Here is a 13,430-nt window from a genome sequence, read left to right as displayed (position 1 = left end):
GAGTGTTTTTGCTATTCAGGGTCTTTTGTTATTCCAAGTAAATCTTAATACTTTTGTACAATTTCTGTGAAAAATGTTGGCATTTTGATAAGGAATGTATTAAAACTCTATTTTGATTTAGGTTATATAGTAATTTTAATGAACGTGAAATACCTTTCTATCTCTTTGTGTATTCTATTTCTTTCAACAGTGTCTTAGAGTTTTTGATACAGGTCTTCCACTTCTTTGGTTAAACAATTTTTAAGGTATATAATTCTTCTTGATGTAGTTGTAAGTGGGATTGGTTTCCTGGTTTCTCTTTTTGCTAGCTCATTATTTGTGTATAGAAACACAACCAATTTTGTATATTAATTTTGTGGCCTGTCACTTTGTTGATTATTTCTAATAGATTTTTACTGGAGTCTTTGAGATTTTCTTTATATAGTATATCATCACATAATGGAATTACTGTACTATTTCTTGAGGCTAAGCATTGACACAGAAAAGGAGGAATATGCATGACATCTCAGGTCACTAAAAAGGAATAAAAATAGCACTTTTCCTAGGTTCTCCAGAAAATAGTCTTTTTGCTCTGAGATTTGCATGCAGGATGGTTATAATGGGAATTGTGAGTTGTGAGGGATAAGAAGAACAAGACTTGGCAGAGGAGGCACTGATGCTTCTAAAAGTTCAAGAGCAGGAACTGCCCTTTGGAGTTGTTCCAAATAAGCTGAACATCAGGTTTTTGTAACCAGCACCAGCCAGTCATTGGATGAGGCTGCTTCTAGGGAGGGGGTATGACATTGGCAAGGCAGTTTTCCTCAAACAAACACAACTCCTATAGAAGGACTCAGCTGTGAACCATCACCAAGTGGGGAATGAGTGCCTTTGTCAGGAAAGAGATTTCGGTGTAGACCATAGTGCCTACTACCACAGGCAGCACTGAAGCTAGTAGAATACAGAAAACAGAGATAATGTCCACAGCTGAACACATTCCCCCTACTCTTTCATTTACCCCCACTCTGTTTATTCTCAACTCATTTGAAAGCCTCCCAGTACTAACTATCTTACAGTTTCTCCTGACTTCTGAATATTCAAGCCTCTCCTCAAGAAAACAAGTAAAAAATGTTATTAACATTTCTTAGAAGTCACTTTGTTGCCTCAATTTCCTAGTGAGGCAAAATCTCATCAAGAAAATAATTCAGAAATTAAGGTAAGCATGAAATTCATTGCCCCTCTGCTCAAAAGTACCCTTGAGGACTAATGCATGACATGCCTGGGAACAACTGATGCTTGAAAATTCTTCCATGTTACATTATCAGCATGCCTGTGAGTTATTTCTAATCCTGTAGGTCTCTCCATGTTACTAAAGAGCTGCATGAGCCAGAAATTCCCATTGTACATTTTACAGTTCTCTAATGCCAGGAAATTTGCAGCTGTCTACACTCCAAGCCCATTGGACTTGGAAGAAGCTGAAATCCAAAGCCTCCTTCATTTGCAAACAATGTTGGCTTCCCTTTATTTGCCAAACATTTCCTCAGTGCTTACCATATAGGAGGAAATGTGGTTGGCACTGGGGATAAAGAGATAAGAGCAAGATATAGTGCCTGCTTTCTAGGGTCTCAAAACACTCATAGAAAAGGGGTGGACTGGACTCAATGCTGTCAAGCAGGGCACTGCCAACTTATTGGACAGAAAACCATTCACCAGGCCAAGGCAATCTGTTCTTCCAACAATTCACTGAACTCTGCCAAATTAGGCTAAAGTCCCTTGCCAAAATCTCAACAAGAAACCTATTGCCAAGCAGTGATGTGATTCCTCTGAAACAGGGCAATATTTAAACTCCGCTCTATTAGAAGGCAGTTCTTATAAATCTTACAAGTGGCTCTAAGATGGTGGATTTCCATTCTCCAAATTGTAAAGTAAATTGTACCTTCATTCCAAGCCCTTTCTTCTGAGGAGAGGTCAAGCTGTCAGAGTCTGTTCCAGTTTAAGAAAAGCACTGAGATTTGGCAGTGTCTGACCAGGAATACTGTCACATCTCAAATTCTGGCTCCCCAGAAGAAGGAATTAGAATGTTCAGCTATCTGCTCATCTTTCCCAATTTTCAATCAGTAATTAATCAGTGACTCCAAACATTATTAACGTAGGTCACAGGAAATGTAATTTTTACACTATTCAAAATCACTAACCTTGGAAATTGATATTGTTAAAATCCTTCATTCTCTTTGAAGAATGTTGTAAATTTTTCTTTTCCAGTTGTGTAATTACATCTGAATAAGTATCTTTAATAACTCAGGCCTATCACGTACTCAATTCTACAGGCATTTATTCAGGACTACTCTATGTGATGCAATGTGCTAGGCTCACAGTGGGGAAAAAAGACCAGATGGCTTGGATGAAGCCATATAATGGAAAGCCTAGGAAGCCAGGATAAATGATTTATACTTGATTCTCAAGGAGAAAAGAGCTAATGAAGCTTTCTGAGCAAGTGAGAGTCTTGATGAAAACAGAATTTTGGAAAAAACTAAGTGGGGCGGTGCAGGTGGATTACAGTGGAGTCTAGGGAAAGAGTCCAAGCTGTGATCTGTTTCCAGTGGACAAAGATGGTGACATGTAAAAAAGGAAGAGAAAAGAAAGGTAAAATAAAAGGAGGAATTCAAAGAAAGAAATGCAATGTATTTGAATTCTGGCTTTTGCCCTAAAACTTTCATATTGCTCTATCACTTACTAGCTGAATTACTATAAGGAAGCTGGCTTCTCTAGGTCTCAGTTTCTTCATCTGTAGAATGAGGATGGTAGTAATAAATGCTGGATAGGCACTATTATTGCCATTATTGTTGTTGTTAGTAGTAGTCATCACATGACATTAAATGATGTAATATATTGGAGAGAGAATGCCCACCACAGAGCAAGTGCTCAATAAAATACAACTAATATTTTTAGACAAATCTTAGATTGGTTCCTAGAACAGAAAAAAGGACAGTCACAGAAAACAAAGGAAACTCAAGTAAAGTCTGCACTGGTTGTTAGATTAGCCAGACTAATCCCTTAGTTTTGACCAAGGTAGCGTGGTGATGTAGGAGGTTCACGTTAGGGGCAGCTTGGTGAAGGGCATTAGGAAGCGCTGTATTATGTTGGCAGTTTTTTTATAGATTTAAATTTATTTCAAAATAAATTATTTTTATAGTCTCCATATAATCACAGCAACCAAGCATAAGTGTGATTTCAGAAAGATGTTTCTGTGAGGAAACATGCTTGCTTGTTTTCAAATCCTGGTTTGTTCCTATGCTTGATCAGCTCAACTGCAAGATCCAGTGACTAGTCTCATCTGAATAAATTCCTGATATCCCTGGTATTTTAGAGGAATCTAAAGACTGAGAAAATTTTGCAGGAGAAGAATAAAAATCTATTTCATCTTTACAAAAAAAAACAGCACATATCTCTGGTGCCAAAATATGCTGGAACTATTGATTCTTCTTGTACCCAAATTAAATGTAAGAATCCAAGAGAGAGAAAACAATATTTTTCTCATTCTTCTAGGATATGGCAATTCCTTTTGAGATGTGTATACTCTGCACCTGCCAACTGAATTATTGAATATACGAGGGTGAAGCTAAGCCAGAGCTGCTGATCAGTGAAATTGGATGCAACTGGGTGGAAGAGCAGCACAGCTAGAACTCCAGCAAAAGGCAGCATCACTCAAAGCGTGGAGGACTCTGCTGTGAAAATATTACATTGTGTGGATGCCTGGATGCAGAAGGCTTGGAGGAGAGTTTATTTTAGGGGCCTTTGTGAAACTTCTGAATGATGCTGGGTCCACTGCTCTCTAGTAAAATAAGACAAGAGTTTGGAAGAACATCCTAAAACGATGGACCAGAATGATGTTAAGATGTTGTTCTACTAAAACCCACTTTCTGGAAAGTAAACCTTTGCAGAACTAATTTCATAATCTCATATTTAATCAATATCATAAGCCTATTCCAGAGGCAAAGCTAACATCACAAATGTGTGCATAAACCTCAAGTTGCAAATTACTCTGTAAGGTTCAGCCGGGGGGATAAAACATTACATACACAGGGTTTATTCTCAGCTTCATAGAACCTCAATTACCCTCTGAGATTCACAAGTCCCTAGGAAAAACTCCTGACCCACAAGTGCTCATTTTACATTCAAATCAAGACAGTTATAAGCATGTGCTGTGGTTCAGAGTCTCAGAATCCGGATATCTGTGAGAACTTCTGCATACAGTGGAAGTTGTTATTGTGGTTTTATGTGAAACCACAGGCCATCTGCTTATAACCTGCTAGGTCAATTAGAAAAAGTTTTATCAGGTTCCCTTGAAGTCAACCTGCTATGAGAACTCATGCACAAAGATTCATTTAGGCAGTGTTCCCAATGGTAACCAATAAGGCAATGGGAGGAACAGGACAGGAAAGCAGAAGCAGCCAAGCACAGAAAGGATTTCTGGCTGAATTCCCCAAAAGGCACTTCAGCCTGACACTGCCAGGAACTCAGAGGTATGAACTACACCCCAGAATTTGTTCTAATTCAAGGTAATGTTGCTGGACTTTGCTACTGACTCTCCACCAATCATCAGTTGACTAACACTCACCCTAGATGCATGTAAACTCCCAGCCATTTCTGCACACTAGCAGTACTAGCATGTGAGGGCACACCTCCAAGGAGAATCACAGGAAAGAGCAACAGAAACAAAATCACACAAAAGCCAGGAAAGAAGTGCACAAAGGATGAAAGGAGTGGGGATGATTATCCCGGGCAGGACTGGCAGCACCACTGTGTCTGTGACCATTACAAAATCTGGTATTTCTGTGCCACATTTACTAGAAAACCTAATTCAGAAGAGCAAGCTTTCACTGGGTACTTGCGTGAATCATGAATTCCCAAGTACTTACCAGAACAGTGACCCGAGTACCTGCGAGTATTCACTGTTTTCAGCTATTGAGACTTCATTTTTAAATTATAAATGACTGCTAACAATACTGTATTACATACTTCAAATGTGGCAAAAGAGCAGATCTTCAATAGTCTCACTAACAGAAAAATAATAAGACAACTATGTAAATAGGTGATGGATGTGTTAGCTAATCCTGTTTTGGTAATCATTTCATAATACATACATATTTCAAATTGCTACATCTACACCTTAGACTTGCACATTATTTATCAATTATATCTCAATAAAGATGGAAAATATACAATTAAATAAACTACATATGGCTCCTAGCTTTCTATCATCGTTATCAACTTAGTTTGTAATGGGCTTTTTGTTTTAAGTCGATGCTACATAGTAAATTATATCTGCATCAACAGTGCTTTGGGCCTATAATTTTCCAATAGCTAGTCTTTTATGAATTATGTATGCATCAGGGAGAAGTGTAGGAATTACCACAAGCTACTCATGTAAGTATACATTTGTTGAGTAGCACATCAATGTCATCTTTTTTAAAAAATGGGACATTTGGGAAAGAGGGGACCTCAAAGTCCAGGGTCTGTTTGCTAGAATGTTTGACTTCCACTACTAAAGAAGACAATTTTAAAGCCCTGAGCATCAAGCTACCAATTATACCATCACTCTTTGTATGAGTAGAAAGGCCATGCATTCTGTCAAGAAATTCATGTTTTTGAAATGAAAGACTGGATTTTGATAGACTGCTACAAAACACCCATTCCCCCAAGATCATAGATACATCTGGTTTCTCTCTAATTTTGGCCTACTCAAACAAAATGAAAAATGTATTTTTGAAAAACTCATAAACCAATTGAAAACTCCACCTCCACTCTCACCAAAAACATTTGAAGCTATTATTTTCTATACCAAGAATCTATTAAGTGTTAAAATGGAAGGAATTTTGGGTATTATCTATTAAGCTTTTTTAATCAGAGGGAAAACCCAGATTTATCCTTAACATAGTTTGATGTATTAACAAGACAATAATTCACACACAACCACAAACAAAATTAAGCAAATAATCATCCCTGCCAAAGTCATAATTAATAATCAGATAGAAACATACACTTAGCAAGTCAACTCAAATAATCTTAGTTGTTTCTCTAGAGAATAAGTTTATAATATAGGAGCTGGGGTTAAAGAACCCTATTAACAAGTCCTTAGCATTGTAATTCAATTAAATGCTTACCAAACAGGAAGTTTCCAGCATAATTTTCCACTTGCATTCCTACCATTATGCTAAATTTACCAACTGCACCTGCTGCCCATTTGCTGCTGGCACTTTTTTAAAACTGGAACTATTTCTCCCATTCACTTATTCCTTGGAATCTTTTAATGAACCAGTAATTGAAAAGAACATATTAAACCCAGAAATTCAAATATAAGAATCGTGTGTTTAGGGATTTTTTGTTTTTGTTTTTCACTATCTTCCTTGAGAAATATAAGTTGATTTGTAGGTTTATAATGTTTTCTGAGCCATAGTGTAAGGTCAGGAATGGACACAGGGCAGGTTTTCTATAATCCAGCAGACCGGGTAAAGGAGGAGTCAGAGTCTTCAGTGGCTTTTGCAGGCTTTTATTGGGATTTACCCGGTACACAGCAGGCAGGAGTGCTGGGGGGCCGGGAGGCTGGCAGGCCTCCCAGCCCCCAGCAGGTCTTCACTCTATCTGGGCTCTTTGGCCTTCTCTCTGCTTCTCTCTGGGCTTCTCTTTCGGCTTCTGCTGGCGTCCCGGTGACGCCGCCCTTAAAAGCCCAGTCTCAGCCCAGGTGAATCCCATCTACCTATGCCCACACCCTACTCCAGGTGCCCGCCATCAGGCATGCATTCAGGACCGCAAGGAGCCATCGTCTATCCTGATGGCGGGAGGGCAGAAAAGCCTGACATTTTTCCTTACCCTACACATGGTCATTTTTTCAAGTAACCTTTGTCCATGTGCTACCTACACGAGTCTCTTGACCAACAAGTGTACCCTGGAACCCCAGCTTGACCAGTCATGAGCCACAATCTCTGCATTCATTCATTCTCCACAACCTGTGTATTTAAAGAGTAGATTTTAAATGTAAAGACTGTATCACTGGAAACCCTAGGTGTGTCCACGCCTTTGCACTATGGAGTTTTAGAAATGCCCAACAAAATGATCAGCACAAACAGAGGATTCTGGTAGCTTACCATCAGACATTTTTTTCTGTTTTCAAATACCATGTCCACCAATGATTTTCCATATGATCTCAATTTCTTCATCAATAATATGGGGATAAAAATGGCTACATCACAAGATGATAGTGGGCTGGTTAGAAATAATGATTGAAAGTTGTATTATAAAGGCCCCATGTGTAGGAGACACTCAGTAGTTGGAGGTTAATAGCAGTAGTTTGAATATTGGTAAGGTAAATAAAGGGAAAGTGGTCAGGGGCAATGAGGATGCCTTCCTCCGTAGATATTCTGGTTTCCTTTGACTGGAAGATACCATGGTAGAAATGTAATTCCTAGTACATCCATCCACCACTTTGCTTCATATTATCTTGATTGAAATTAACTGCCCACACATGATTCCGATTTGTGGTCAGGAATAGCACCCACTTCAGTGCTACAAATGCATTCTGTCTGACCCAAGTAAAACAAAGCTAGACTTTGGCTCCTGTCATGACTAAATCAATGACCACAGTGTGGACTGGCATGGCCACATTTCTATCTTTATTACTCAGCAAATTAACCAGGTGCACAGGTGAGAACCCACAGAGAGTGACCCACCCCCCTCACTTAGCACTATTTTAACACAGCTGGAATCTGTACCTTGTCCTCTCCTTCATAATAGTGCCTCTGAAAGATGACATAAAAAAACAATGAGAATGATGCATCTAAGCTGTTCCTACCTGGCTATGAAAAGTCAGTTAAAGAGTAATATAATACAAAGCACTAACTCCTCACAACAGTCAGGGACTGTTTACTGAGCACATCCGCTCTGCCAGGTGCTTGTTGTTTACCATTACTTCTGGTTAATTTTGCATTAAAGCCTGGCCCTGATCAGTGAGTAGACCCAGTGCTGTGCAGAGCTAAACAATGGAACATCTGTGTCAGTACATACTTCCCTGAGTTTCCTCGGCACTTATATTCATGGACTCTGCTTTTACTAACCTTGCTTAAACATCATACCCACACCTGCCTCCTGCCCCAATCTGCCCAGCATTTTTCAAAGTATATGAGTTCTGAGTCAGATGTGCCTATCCACCCCCTGACTTGTTGCAATATTGTTGGCATAGTGTTAGAATGAAGTTTAAAAAAACAACAAATCATATTTAATATACATTAATGCATTATAGCCAAACTAATGCAAACATTATGATGAGGTCTGAAAACTCGTTCCTTCCTAACCAAAGATTACTCCTCTCACATGAGTATAAAATTAGATCTACGAAATGTATTCTCTTCCCCTAAACACTGAATTAAACATTATCACCTGCATCTTTAAAAATCCCCATTCCTTGAAAGTGTTCACCAGGCTTACAATGGCTGAGGGTAGACGTCGTCTTGATTGAACTGCACCTGTAGCCACATAGGCCCCTGTAAGTCTTCCATTCATTCATTCAGTCCATAATTACTGAGAACCTTCTGGGCCCCATACTGGTGCTAGAGGTCTTAGTCTTAGGCAGATACAAATCTTAAACAATATAAACAGAGAATGTGGTCATTCCCTTCAGTAATTCCAGGAGCCATAGAAAATCATGTCGTTACTGTCACATCTCTTGACCTCAGAGATTATTTTGATCTCCTCTACCCTTCCCCCATGTTCTATTTTTTTTTTCCCTAGAGTTGCTTCAGATCTTCCATTTGCCCTCAGACCCACTCTGCAGTTTTCTCTATAATGCTGTGTCTCAGGAAATGTATCGAAGTCTCTCCTGTTCAGTTCAGTAGTCAAAGGAGAGCACCAACCAGAGATTTTTCAAAAGAAGGAGAATAAGGTAAGGACCATATTTATCAACACTCTCACTTGGTAGCATTGTGGGGTAGTGACAACTCTCAACTAAGGATCACAGCTTTTGTCAAGCCACCTTCTCCATACAACTCTCTTTCCCTAACACCCCAAATCATTTCCCTCACCCTACATTTACTGCCGCTTGGATTTTGAGTAAAATCCCTTCACACCTTTGTAACTATCCCTTTATGACACTCTCCTCAAATCACCCGTTTTGAATGTGGCATCTGTTTCTTGGAGCAACCCTAACTGATACAGCTGCCTTGAATTTCTTCTTCTTTATGGATTTTTACTGGCAGAAAATGATTTTTGACATTTTGTGAAATACGTGAGCTAATCAGTTCAATGAACTTTTATTGAGTGTCCACAATATGCTTCACTGTTCAGGATCTTAAGATAGATACTAAGGCATGGGCTTTGCTCTGAAGGAACCTAGTCTAATGGTACAAAGAGATGCATAAATAGGGTGCCCCAAACTTTATTCTCAAAGCTGCAACAATTTTAAAAAAGAAAGGTGTTCTATTAACAATAAGTATATATGGTCCCAAGTTCATCCTATACCAAAAAAGATCATTTTATTATAAGGAGAACTCAGAGTTTGAACAGTGTATTATGGGTGAACAAAGCTGGGCCACTTAAGTCTTGAAGAGGGGTCAAAAGGAGGCTTCTTGAAAAAGTCCCACCTTTTTGTAGTACTCCTGAGTCACATCATCTCCTTTGCTAGACTCATCTTGACCACATACATGCAATTACAAATATTCATGGCTTGTATATATCTTAGTATAAACCTTAGTCCACAAATTGAAGAGTGAAATCATTAGTACTTTTGAAATATTCTTATTTATTCTGGATAATAAGTACATTATTAGAGCCCATGCAGATCCCCCTGAACCCATTCTCAGGATTTGAAGGACTTAGTGTGTGTGTATTGAGTTGAGGTTCCACAATACTAAGGTATAGAGGTCCTTGATGCTGACACCCATCCATTTTTGTCCCAAAGTAACTCCTGATTTCTTCTCATTCCTACTCATAAGGCCTCTTCATGTCCTCTACCTCAGCCTCTGAACTATATCTGCTTCTTGCTCTGTTAAGTGGAGATCATCTAAGGCTGAAGGGAGGACAGCAGGCCATAGTCTCATCTTTCTCACTAGTTGTGATATACTGGCAACTCCTATCACAATCAGGAGAATCTTCATCGTGTCTGGAGTGTTCTTACTTATTTTGTATTAATCCAAATATTTGTTTTATGTATCTGAGCCTATGATATTGAACCTTAAGGTGCAAGGTTTTTTTGCTTTGTTATCATGATCTACTTCATCACTACTTCAATGAGAAAATTTAGACAGACTGCCGAGTTGCCCAAAGGAAGAAAGGGTAGCAGTGATAGGTAATAACTGGTGGAGTAAAAGGGACAAGCACCTACTAATATTTATAACATTTTACTACCCCAGACTCAGTAACTATGATCTATATGCCCCAAAATTGGAGATACTGAGATGAATATGAGAATGTGTTTACCCTCTGAAAATTCAGAGCCTATTAGGAAACAGAACCAAACAAATAATTATTGCCAATGTAATATGTGCTTTCAGAGAAATGGACTTAGCAGAAGACTGGAAAGCTGGATAGAACAAAAATAAAATAAATATGTGTGTGCGTGCGTGCGTGTGTGCGTGTATGTGTGTGTTCTTCAGGGATACATGGAATTAACTCTGCTCTCCCCCTGCTGTTCTGTTCAAGGATCAAGAACACTGTAGACATTCTGTGAAACTAAAGCATAAGGATTGCCAGAGTCTATTTTGTCCTAAACAATTCAAAGAGTTCACCACATGGGACCTCCCCTGGTGGCGCAGCGGTTGAACGCTGGGCTGCGAAGCTGCCCGCAGCCTCTGTAGCGCCGGTTCGATCCCCAGCCACATGGCACACAGACCTCTCCTGCCATGCTCACTGCTCCCCTCAGCAGTGTATTTCGTCGGTCTACCTGTTCTGTTCCCCACTCTGGGTCTGGTGAATTCTCTCACCCTCCCGCACTTCTGACTGTACCCGGTGCTTGTATAAATAAATAAATCTTAAAAAAAAAAAAGAGTTCACCACATGCTTTGCTTAATTATTGATACAGCAATAATTGAGACTTCCAGATTTTGCAAGACTCTATCATGAATGGCATCACCTGCAGGTCTCAAACTTGGTGATTGACAATCTTGCTGACCTGGAGTAAGTATGTTCCAGATGAGAGAGAGCCAGGGTTCTGGAAGCTCTGCAGGAGAGTGAGGATCTTCAATAGTCATGTCAGAATATGAACTCAACTCCCCAATATAACCAAAGAGTTCTCTTACAAGAGAATAGGGCTGGGAAGGCTACTGGAAGATCTCTGATGACTTCCATTAATAATGAAACTACTGTCACTACAGATGGGCGTTTTTCCTCAGTCTACTACATGGGGAGATATGCTACCTCTCAGTTCCACGCTAGGTCATTTGTCTTAGTCATTCATTTTTAAATTTGCTCCAAAATAAAAAGTGGTTAATATATGGTCATTTTCCCTTTCTCTAAAAAACATCAGTAAGGCGCAATATTTTTATGACATGTTTGGAAATTCTCACCATACTCTGCTATAGCAATTTCACATGAAAACTCAGAAGTACACAAGTGGAAAGTGGAGAGTTGGCTATAATTTCAGATAGAAAATTTCTATTACCCAGCAATCTTTAGGATTAAATGTTCTATAGTACCAATTTATATACACAAATAGACTTTGCCCTCAGTTGTAAAATGACAGTGACAGTTTATCACCCACATAATCCCTCTGGATCAGTAACCAGCCTGGAAGTAGACATCTAAAGCGGCTTCTGCCCTTCAGACAAAAATACCTGAGCATAAACTCTGAGGAGACAGTACCTTAGATTTAGAGCTCTGGTTTGCTTTAAACTTAATTCTTTTTATAAAAGAAAATCCATCTTTTTCCTCCCAAAGAACTTCAATAGCTATCTTGCTAACTAAGAAGTCAGTTACTGACAGTTATAGAACCACCAATGTGAGAGAATTCATGGAGTAACTGACACAATTGAATTGCTATAACCTTTGCTGACTAACTCCAAGAATGGGTGTCCTTGCCTTTGAGTAGTTACAATTAATCTGCAAGCCTCAGGGGTGTAGGGATTGAAAGATATTTGCAACTATTACCCAAAAGATGAAAATTAGCCATCTCCTTATTCCTCCTATAGTTCACTCTAAATTTTTATTACCTAAACAAAAATGGTATTCTGAATAATAAAACTCATGAATCTCATAAATTTAAAATTTTCTGATAATGTTATAAAAATATCAATTATTGAATTATCAATAGTTTTAAATGAGCAGCATTACCTAAACTTATTATTCTGTTTTCTGAGTTGGCTCCTAGCGTTCCTAGCAACTAAAATCTTGATGTGGGCACTTCATATATTATCCACACATATAAATAGATTTTTATGTGTAAGATACAAAAAGAAGTCGAGTCATAGAAAAAAAAGTCTATAATCATTAAAACGTTGAGATTACTTATCACTTAGGAAAAGCAGCATATGCAGCTGTAAACATTCTCTAGTGATCAACTCCAGAATAATGGGAAAATCAGGTACAAAAGCCGATGACAGGTAGCAAAATCTTCAGCAGAACAGTAAATGAATTCAGCTGCAATTGTCAGTAATAAAAACTCTTAGCAAAGAATGAAGACAAATGGGAATTCCTTCAAAAGGCAAAGGTACATACCTAGAGAAAACTGAATAATAGAGGCATCCTTTTTGAAGTCAGTGAGAAGGTAAGAGGCCTGCTTTCATGTTTGAACAAACTCAAATGGAAGGTCCAAGTTAGTACAGAAAAAAGAAAGGGAGGGAGGGGACCTCCCTGGTGGCCTAGCGGTTAACTCCCAGTACTAACACTCTATGTATGGCCTGAGTTTCATCCCTGGCCAGGCACTAACCCACATATGGCACAGCAGACTCTCCTGCTTGCCACCTGCTCCCTTCAGCTGTGTATTTCAGTAGATCTGCCTGTTCTGCTCCCCACTCTGTCTTTGGTGAATCCTCTCACTCCACACCTCTGGCCTATACCCCAGTTCTTCTATGCAAAAATGAAAGAAAATAAAAATTTTTAAAAAGAAGATGGGATAGAGTGAGAGAAAAGAAAAAGGAACAGAATGGAAGGGAAAGCAAAGGGAGGAAAGAAAAAAAAGAGTCTAAGAATGGGAAGGAAAACTGTAATTTTTGTGTTGTAATTCAAGAGAGTATGCAGAACAAAAACTAGAACCAAAAAAAAAAAAAGTTCAGACTATTTACTGAAAATAAAATCAATACCAAAAAAAGTAAATTATATTCATACACATAAATCACAATTTTAAATTGTGATTTTAAAATTCTATTGAAATTATTTAAAGTGATCTATAAGATACCTAGAAATAAATCTAGCAAAAGAGATGACAGAATTTTATTCAGAACAATTTAAAACACAATTGAGGGATTTAAAAC

General features: G+C 38.6%; 1 long non-coding RNA gene across 1 annotated transcript in view; it reads right to left on the bottom strand.

The window, feature by feature from the left end:
* Nucleotides 1-11,922, bottom strand: part of LOC119233951 (uncharacterized) — a 94,394-nt gene extending 82,472 nt beyond the window's left edge. The window contains exon 1 of the long non-coding RNA XR_005122505.2: nt 11,824-11,922. This is a non-coding gene — a long non-coding RNA (uncharacterized LOC119233951). The remainder of the gene's footprint in view (nt 1-11,823) is intronic.
* Nucleotides 11,923-13,430: the final 1,508 nt, after the last annotated feature.

The sequence above is a fragment of the Talpa occidentalis genome, unplaced genomic scaffold, assembly GCF_014898055.3.
Source record: "Talpa occidentalis isolate TD23 unplaced genomic scaffold, MPIMG_talOcc4v2.1 talOcc4.8, whole genome shotgun sequence".
Taxonomy (NCBI): Eukaryota; Metazoa; Chordata; class Mammalia; order Eulipotyphla; family Talpidae; genus Talpa; species Talpa occidentalis.
This window is presented reverse-complemented; position numbering and strand designations above follow the sequence as displayed.